We start from the raw sequence: 8,110 nt of genomic DNA, 5'->3' as shown, positions 1-8,110 counted from the left end.
TAACAAAATTGTCTCAAAACGGTCATATTTTGTAACTATTATATTGTCTGAAGTTTGTCACTAATTATGACGAATATATTGTCAAAAAATGTAATAACTAATGACAAAAATATTATAATATATCCATCACAATTAGTAACACAAAAGAATATTCTCAAATCGTAGTAATTCATCATAATCACCAATATTGCAAATAAATTAAAATTAAAATACCAAAAAAAACAATTTATTTATATAGGACAATATTTTGTAATACAATAAAATTAAATAATTAAATAACTAAACTTAGAACATAGATAAAATTAAAAATAAATACATTTAATGATTATCTATGATTTCTCGTATCAACCACCACCACAACTGTAGCAATAACCATGATCACCGAGGCTATGTTGCATGTCTTCCTCCACCTTCGTTCTCTTGACAGAGGCCATCGAGCAAGGCCCACTGTGAAGAAATAGGATGGTGATCGATCAAACATCACATATCTGAGCAGTGGTAATCAAGATTTAAAAAGTATGTTAGTTCGATAGAGATAATGGGTTTGTAATATTAACAAAGTCATACAAAATTTACTTACTGGACTTGGCAAAACTGCAGTTGCACACACCAAAAGAAATCAACTTTCACGTGCTCTGTTTAGAGTCCATTAACCTGGAGATGAGATTTGGTAGATTCATCTTTGAGGATTAAGAAGAAGAAGCGCCTGTTGTTTCAGAAAAAATAAGCAATTTTATTTTCTTTACACATGGAAATATAAAATCAGATTGATATTTATGCAGAGAACTATATCAACAAGAAACTAAGGTATTTCACTTACATATAGGTTAACAATCAAGACGGCTTTATGGAATTCCAGTGGTCAACCCTACCACCGCCACCTTCGCTGTACACCCAAGAAAGACGCCATGGTTAGCAACAGAACCACTTTCGAAGATAGAGATAAACTCGAACAATCTCAAAAGAAAGAACCACACAATTGACAAAACAAAAGAGAGAAGAGAGAGCAAATTGAAAGAAGAAAAAGAAACTGTCCTAGGGTTTTCGGTGGAGGCGGCCAATTAATAATAAGTCGGGAAGAATATTTTTTTATAGACATGCATTAGGGTATTGTTAATCCTAGTTATATTTATGTGTCTCATTTAAATATTATTATTTTGGAAATAAATCAAAATATATCATATAATCTTAGATTCTTCGAAACAATAAAAATTTAGATAATATTTGATTAGTGTATTTTCAGTTGCGATTGATTATGTATATGGTATTCATATTATTTGTTTTAATTGTACGTTTTAGAATTTATATTTTAGGGTTTGGAGTATATGCCTACAGGCTACAGGGGTTGGGATTAATATGGTTAAGGTCTGAAAATAAGATTAAAATCTTAAAATTTACAAATGGAAAACTACAAATTTTTATAAGTGTCTACCGCTGATTTGAATATATGAATAGATATTAGATATATATATTGTGGCTAATGCTTTTATGATTTGTGTTTGGGGTTTAGGGTTTATATCAGTCATGTATAAAATGTATCTTTTACACAATAATATTGTGGCTAATGCTGGAATGTTATTTCAACATTATTTTTATAACCAGTTCAAACATTCAGTTTATTCGAATGTATATATACTACCACGATTGTTGATCTCAATTTCTACAACAATTTATTTTTGGTTTGCACTTTGAAGCTATATAAATAGCTATAAAATTGAAATAGACCATTTCCAAACGTGGCTATTAAAGATTCTAAAACTATAACTACGAGTTTAATTTTTTGTAGACAACTCATAGATGTATACAACTTTTTCTGGTAATGACTATATTTTTGTGTTGAATATATATAATAAATGAAGTCTTAGTTTATATTTTAAATAAAATTGTAACTTAACAAAATATTAACTGAATAAAATTATTGCTATATACAATATTGGTCCCTTTTAGGTAAATAATTACAACTGAATAAAATATTACTTGATTAGTATAAAATTATGATGTATTTGCTATATTTGAAATTTACAATTATCACTATTTTATCATTAGTTTGTACCAGTTACTCACAAACATTTAGTATTTTTATAGTCACAAACTGAAACTCAAAATTTGGTCACAAGTTTGTTATAATTGTAACGCTAAACGTAGTCACAACTATGTCACAGCTATTACGTTATTTATTTGTGTCACACTTATGTCACTAGTTGTGACAAAAATTAGTTACATACTAACCAGTCACAATAGTTGTGACGAAGTCGCTACTAATTCGTGACTAAACAAATTAGTCACAGAATAGTCTCTAAAATGTCACAAATTTGTTACCGACAGTTTTGGTCTTAAAATTCTGTCACAATATGCTTATTTTCTTGTAGTGAATCCCAAGAAAATATTTCATCTCTCCCAAGTCTTTTATGTCAAAGACAGACTTGAGATAGTCCTTGGTATCTTGTATACATGTTTTATCAGAACCAGTAATGATAATATCATCAACATATACAAGAATAACAATGATACCTCCTGGTGTAACCAGAGTGAAGAGAGTGTGATCCAACTCACACTTTCTGAATCCTTTACCATTCAGAGTGGTGCTGAGCTTGTGATACCAAGCCCTTGGTGATTGCTTCAACCCATAGATAGCTTTCTTCAGTCTTAAAACATTTCCTGGTTTTACCATCCCTTCCATTCCTGGTGGTGGTAGCATGTAGACTTCATCTTCTAGCTCCCCCTGAAGAAAGGCATTCTTCACATCCATTTGCCATAGATCCCACTCAAGGTTGACTGCAAGAGACAGCACTACTCTGATAGTATGAAGCTTGGCGACTGGAGCAAATGTATCTATGTAGTCTTCTCCATAAGTTTGTGTAAAGCCCCTTGCTACCAGTCTAGTCTTCCTCCTGTCTATCTTACCATTAGGTAGATACTTTATGGTAAAGATCCACTTGCATGAAACTGCTCTCTTCCCTTTAGGTAACTTGCTTTCATACCAAGTGTCATTTCTTATCATTGCATCAGCCTCTGCATTGACTGAATCTCTCCACTCTTGAATTAACATAGCTTCTTCATAGCTTCTTGGAACGTAGCTCTCATCCAAGCTCACCATGAAAGCACAATGTTCTTCAGGATACTCGGCAAAGGAGCATACAGCTTGAGAAGGATGCTCCACTGCTTGGGCATTGTAGTACACTCTTGTGTTTACCCAAGAGGAAGGATCCTTCCTTACTCTAGTGCTCCTTCTCAAAGGAACTTCCACTTGATGTTCCACTTGCTGTTCAGTCACTTCTTGTTCACTGCCAGCTTCTTCTTGACCTTCATTAGTCTCTTTTTGTTCAGTTTGATCAACCACTTGACCTCTCTCACTATCACCAGCTGGCTCATCATCTGATCTTCTTCCACTTTGAGCAGGATCCGAGCCTTGATCTCCATGACCTCCAGCTTCAGACTCATGCTCATCTCCCCCCTCATGCTCAAGGTGGGAGATATCTTGTTCTTCCCGAGTAGTGTGTTCTTGACTACTCTGATCCTGGGAAACTCCAATGCCTAGCCCCTCCATAATAATCCTCAAGCTCCTGGCTCTGTCAGATTGCTGAGTTAAGTCCTCAAGATCCTTCCAGTTCTCACCCTCATAGTAGCCCTTATCCTCCATGAATTTCACATCCCGGGAGATCAACATCCTTCTTGCCTTAGTATCAAAACACTTGTAACCCTTTTGACTTGTAGAGTACCCAATGAACATAGCCTTGGTGCTCTTGGCTTCAAGCTTGTTTCTGGTCTCACTAGGAACTAGCACATAGCACACACAGCCAAAGATTCTCAAGTGTTCCAACACTGGCCGACTCTTGTTTAATACTTCAAATGGGGATTGATCTCCTAGTATCTTGGTTGGTGTCCTGTTGATCAGATAACAAGCAACAATTACAGCATCACTCCAATACCTCTTGGGGACACTGGTGTGAAACATCATGGATCTTGCAACTTCCATAAGGTGTCTATTCTTCCTCTCAGCAACGCCATTCTGTTGAGGAGTGTATGGGCAACTAGTTTGATGTAGAATCCCATGCTTGGCTAGGTGATCTTTGAAAGCATTTCCAGTATACTCTCCACCATTATCTGACCTGAAAATCTTTATCTTGGCATTATAATGGTTAGAAACATATGCTTGGAAATTTTTAAAAGCATCTAGCACCCTATCTTTTGTTTTAATCATTGTTAACCAGGTGTATTTGGATTTTTCATCAATAAAAGTGACAAAATACTTGTAACTATCCCTAGATAAACAAGGAGCTGTCCACACATCAGAATGAATAAGATCAAAACAATTCTCATAAAGAGTAGATGATCTTTGAAAGACAGTCTTACAATGTTTACCCAAGATACAAGCTTCACAATCTTTATTAAACATGACACCTGGTAACATTAAGCTTAAAGCTCTAGAATGAGGATGGCCTAGCCTAGCGTGCCACAATGCATCCTTACTCAAAGAAGAAACAGAATTAAAAGAAAAACAAGAACTCGGAATTGGACTTAAATCTTCCAGCAAATAGAGATCTCCCTTGGTTGCTCCTTGTCCAATCAACTTATTGCTTTCAATATCCTGAAACTTCACATCGTTAGGACTAAAGATGACATTGCAATGAAGATCAGTGGTGCATTTCTTGACGGATAGAAGGTTTGAAGTGAATTCGGGCATATAAAATGCCTTAGAATCCCTATCAAACAATCTCAACTTGCCAACACCTCTAATGGGAACTTTATCCCCATTTGCAATCAACACATGACCATGAGCAGGTTCTATATCCTTAATGAGATGATTATCACTAATCATGTGATGAGATGCACCAGAATCAATGATCAAAGGTTTAAACATGTTTCTAGCAAGATGAGTCCTAGGCAAGTCAATTTCATTTCTCACATTTCCTATCAATTCTAGCAAGCTATCCGAGACACTTCTAGTTTGATGAACAACATGAGAACTCTTGATCATGTCTAGCAACCTATCAGTCTTACTAGAGCTATTATAAGCAGTATAAGAGTAACCAAGAGTGTTTCCGAGTGGGTTACCAGACTCTTTGAGTGCCCTGATGAGAGCCTCAATGTCTGACTTCTTGATCACATCATGATCAATGCCCTTGCCTCCACTGTGATGAGATGCCAAGGCCTTTCCTTCACTTTCACCCGCTTGAACATGAGGAGTGGTTCCGGATGATCCAGCTCCACTTGCTTCAGCAGAAAGGTGGGCCTTTGCTTCTCTGTCTCGGTTGAACTTGGTAGGCTTCAGGTGAGGATGAAGAATCCAGCACTGATGCTTCTTATGACCCTGTCGCTTGCAGTGATCACAACTCCCTCCAAACCTTTCTCCACTCTTGTACCCGGCTTTGTTTGCTTGTATCTCCTCAGCTTGATGAGCAATGGTGAGTTCACCCTTTCCTCCAAACAAGCCAAGTGATCCTTCCTCCTTCTGGAGTTGAGACATAACCTCCTCCATGGATGGTAACTTCTGTGACCTTAAGATATGCTTGATCACATCCTTGTAGCTCGGATTGAGAGTCATTAGCAAACCAAACACCTGATCTTGTTCCCTCCTTTCCATAAGGGTCTCCTCATCAGTAGTGTTCGGCCTCAAACTCTCAAGTTCAGTCCACATTGACTTGAACTTTCCCATGTGTGTAGTAAGCTCCACATCTCCTTGAGCAAGAGTGTTTATGGTTCTCTTTAGCTCAAAGACTCGGCTTAAGTTGGAGATGTTCCCAAATGTCTTTTGGAGAGTCTCCCATAAGTGCTTAGGAGTCTCACAGTAGCTGTAGCTCTCTAGGATAGGAACCTCAAGAGAAGCTTGAAGAATCGCCAACACCATGAGGTCCTCTTGAATCCATTTCTTAGCTGCAGTAACCGCAAGCTCTTTTGCATCTTCACCTTCCTTGGTTTCTTTGGTCACTGGTTCTGGACCATCATCAGTGATGTGGTTCCAAAGCCCTAACCTCCCCACAGCAGTCTTCACAAGCCGAGACCACAACAAGTAATTTCCACCTCCTTTTAACTGAACTGGAACTGTAACTAGCTTTCCACCTTCCATCTTCTCTTGTTCAGACTCGCCACACCACAAAGCTTCAATCTTTGACAGTAAGTAGACTCCACACGCCTCAACAACTCAAGAACAAAGTATCTCAAGCAAGTAGAACTGGTAGAATCAAGAACAAACCGCAAGAACACAAAGAACACTTTGAAGAGTAGCAAGAACACAAGAGAGAATCGGATGAAATCTCTTAATACCAAAGCCAACCTGGCTCTGATACCATATGATTTTAGAGAATAGATTAGGTATTAAGAGAATGATAAGAGATTAAGAGAGATTATGAGAGAATCCGAGAGAGAATAAGAGAAAAGAGTTTCTAGATCTAATAGTGCTTAAATAGTATCATGTTTGATCTTAGAGAGAAAGAGGCTCCAAAGTGTTAATCTTATTATGAGATGAGTTACAAATATATATAGACGAGCTAAGAAGGGTTTGCGCAGCTTAAGTAACTATTACAAGCATGTGTGGTCAAGAGACTAAAGCTAAACACTAGGCTGAGAGTGATCACATGCTTTGCCTTGCTTTAACCAGGCTGGAAAGCAACCTTATCCACAAACGGTCACTAGACTTGGCGCGCCTCTCTTCTTCCTTTTGGTTTAGTTCACTATGCAATCCTTCTCCCTCAACCCAAGTCTTTCATAGTTCACTTTAACCTTCACACTCTTGCTTTTACCCATTTACCATGCAGTAACTTTATTTTTACTGCATGGTAACTTTTCACAAGTTACTTCTCTTCTCATCTCCTCTTTAATATACCAATACTCCTCATCTCTTTTCACCACATTTCAACACTCCCCCTCAAGCTTGACCACACAGTATATAAATTGGAATTTGCTCTCCCGATAAAGCTTCTCATATGTACGAATCGAAATTACTCACATTCTCCTTTTTCTAATTCCCTTTAAATATTGTTTTTATCAGTTTATGTTTCAGAAAAGTTTGACATCTATTTCCCTGCTATATAAGAAACATAAACAAAACTGAGTTTGCCTATTTAACATTGCTGTATAACATTGCTATACAGCAATGTTTGGTCTATCCTCAAGCTGTTTATCGTCCGTCAAGTTTTAAGAACTATTTTGTTGGGATCTAGTTCTTTCTTTGAAATTTAATCATTTACCATAGCCCCTAGTGGTGTGCATGGATATGTTTAGTTTCTTATCTATAGTGTTTCATGATGTACGCTTTATTGTAGACAGATTATTCGGAATAAAACAATTCTTCAGTGTTAAAAAAAAAAAAGAGAATTATTTAAAATACCACTTTAAAAATACCATTATTCATTTTTACCATCAATAAAGACACATTTTCAAAAATATTTTATTTATTAAAAGATTAAAGACTCTTATATCTTTGTTTTTATATGCTTTTCAAAATTCTAACCTCAAATTCTAAACTCTAAATCCCCAACTCTAAACCCTATACCATAAATTCTCAACTCTAAATCCTAAGCCCTAAACTATATACCCTAAATTCAATATCTTAAACCCTAAACCCTAAAATCTCAACTATAAACCTTAAGTCCTTTACTCTAAACCCTAAACTATATACCCTAAACTCAAAAATATCAAATCTAAATCATAAACCTTCAAATCTAAACCCTTCGTTAAAAATGGTAGTAAAAATGGTTAGTGTAAACATGAAAAGTGGTACTATAAAAATGATATTTTTAACAATTTTTCACATAGATATTATCATTTTAAATATAAGTGTGTTTACCTGTTTTCAAGAAAAGTTGAAGATAAGTTTTCATGTTGAAAATAACGGCAGATTTCTGATACTAAACAAAGCTCTGATTTCACCATTATATTAGTACGATAAAATCATCTACAACCATGCATAATTCACAGAACACTCTTAACAGAAGAAAAAGAAAGAAGGAGAAAGAGAGGAAACCAATATAGAAAATAATTGTTTTTTGAATGTTATATACTTAAAAGAAAAACAGTTGATATTTGTAGTGGGAGAAAATCAGGAACCTGAAGTTTTGCAGTTATAAAAATATTTGTAATAGAAATTGTGGTTATTTTGTCAACAGAAAAT

At 35.9% G+C, this 8,110-nt stretch overlaps 1 long non-coding RNA gene across 1 annotated transcript; it reads right to left on the bottom strand.

The window, feature by feature from the left end:
- Nucleotides 1–210: 210 nt before the first annotated feature.
- On the bottom strand, nt 211–1,110 carry LOC108838139 (uncharacterized). Its single transcript, XR_001947454.2, has 3 exons — nt 821–1,110; nt 581–706; nt 211–488 (listed from the first exon to the last, which is right to left on the bottom strand). It is a non-coding gene; the product is annotated as an uncharacterized LOC108838139 (long non-coding RNA).
- Between the last annotated feature and the right edge of the window lie 7,000 nt (nt 1,111–8,110).

The sequence above is a fragment of the Raphanus sativus genome, unplaced genomic scaffold (assembly GCF_000801105.2).
Source record: "Raphanus sativus cultivar WK10039 unplaced genomic scaffold, ASM80110v3 Scaffold3887, whole genome shotgun sequence".
NCBI classification, from domain to species: domain Eukaryota; kingdom Viridiplantae; phylum Streptophyta; class Magnoliopsida; order Brassicales; family Brassicaceae; genus Raphanus; species Raphanus sativus.
The sequence above is the reverse complement of the archived record's forward strand: the minus strand, read 5'-3'. Positions and strand labels throughout refer to the sequence as shown.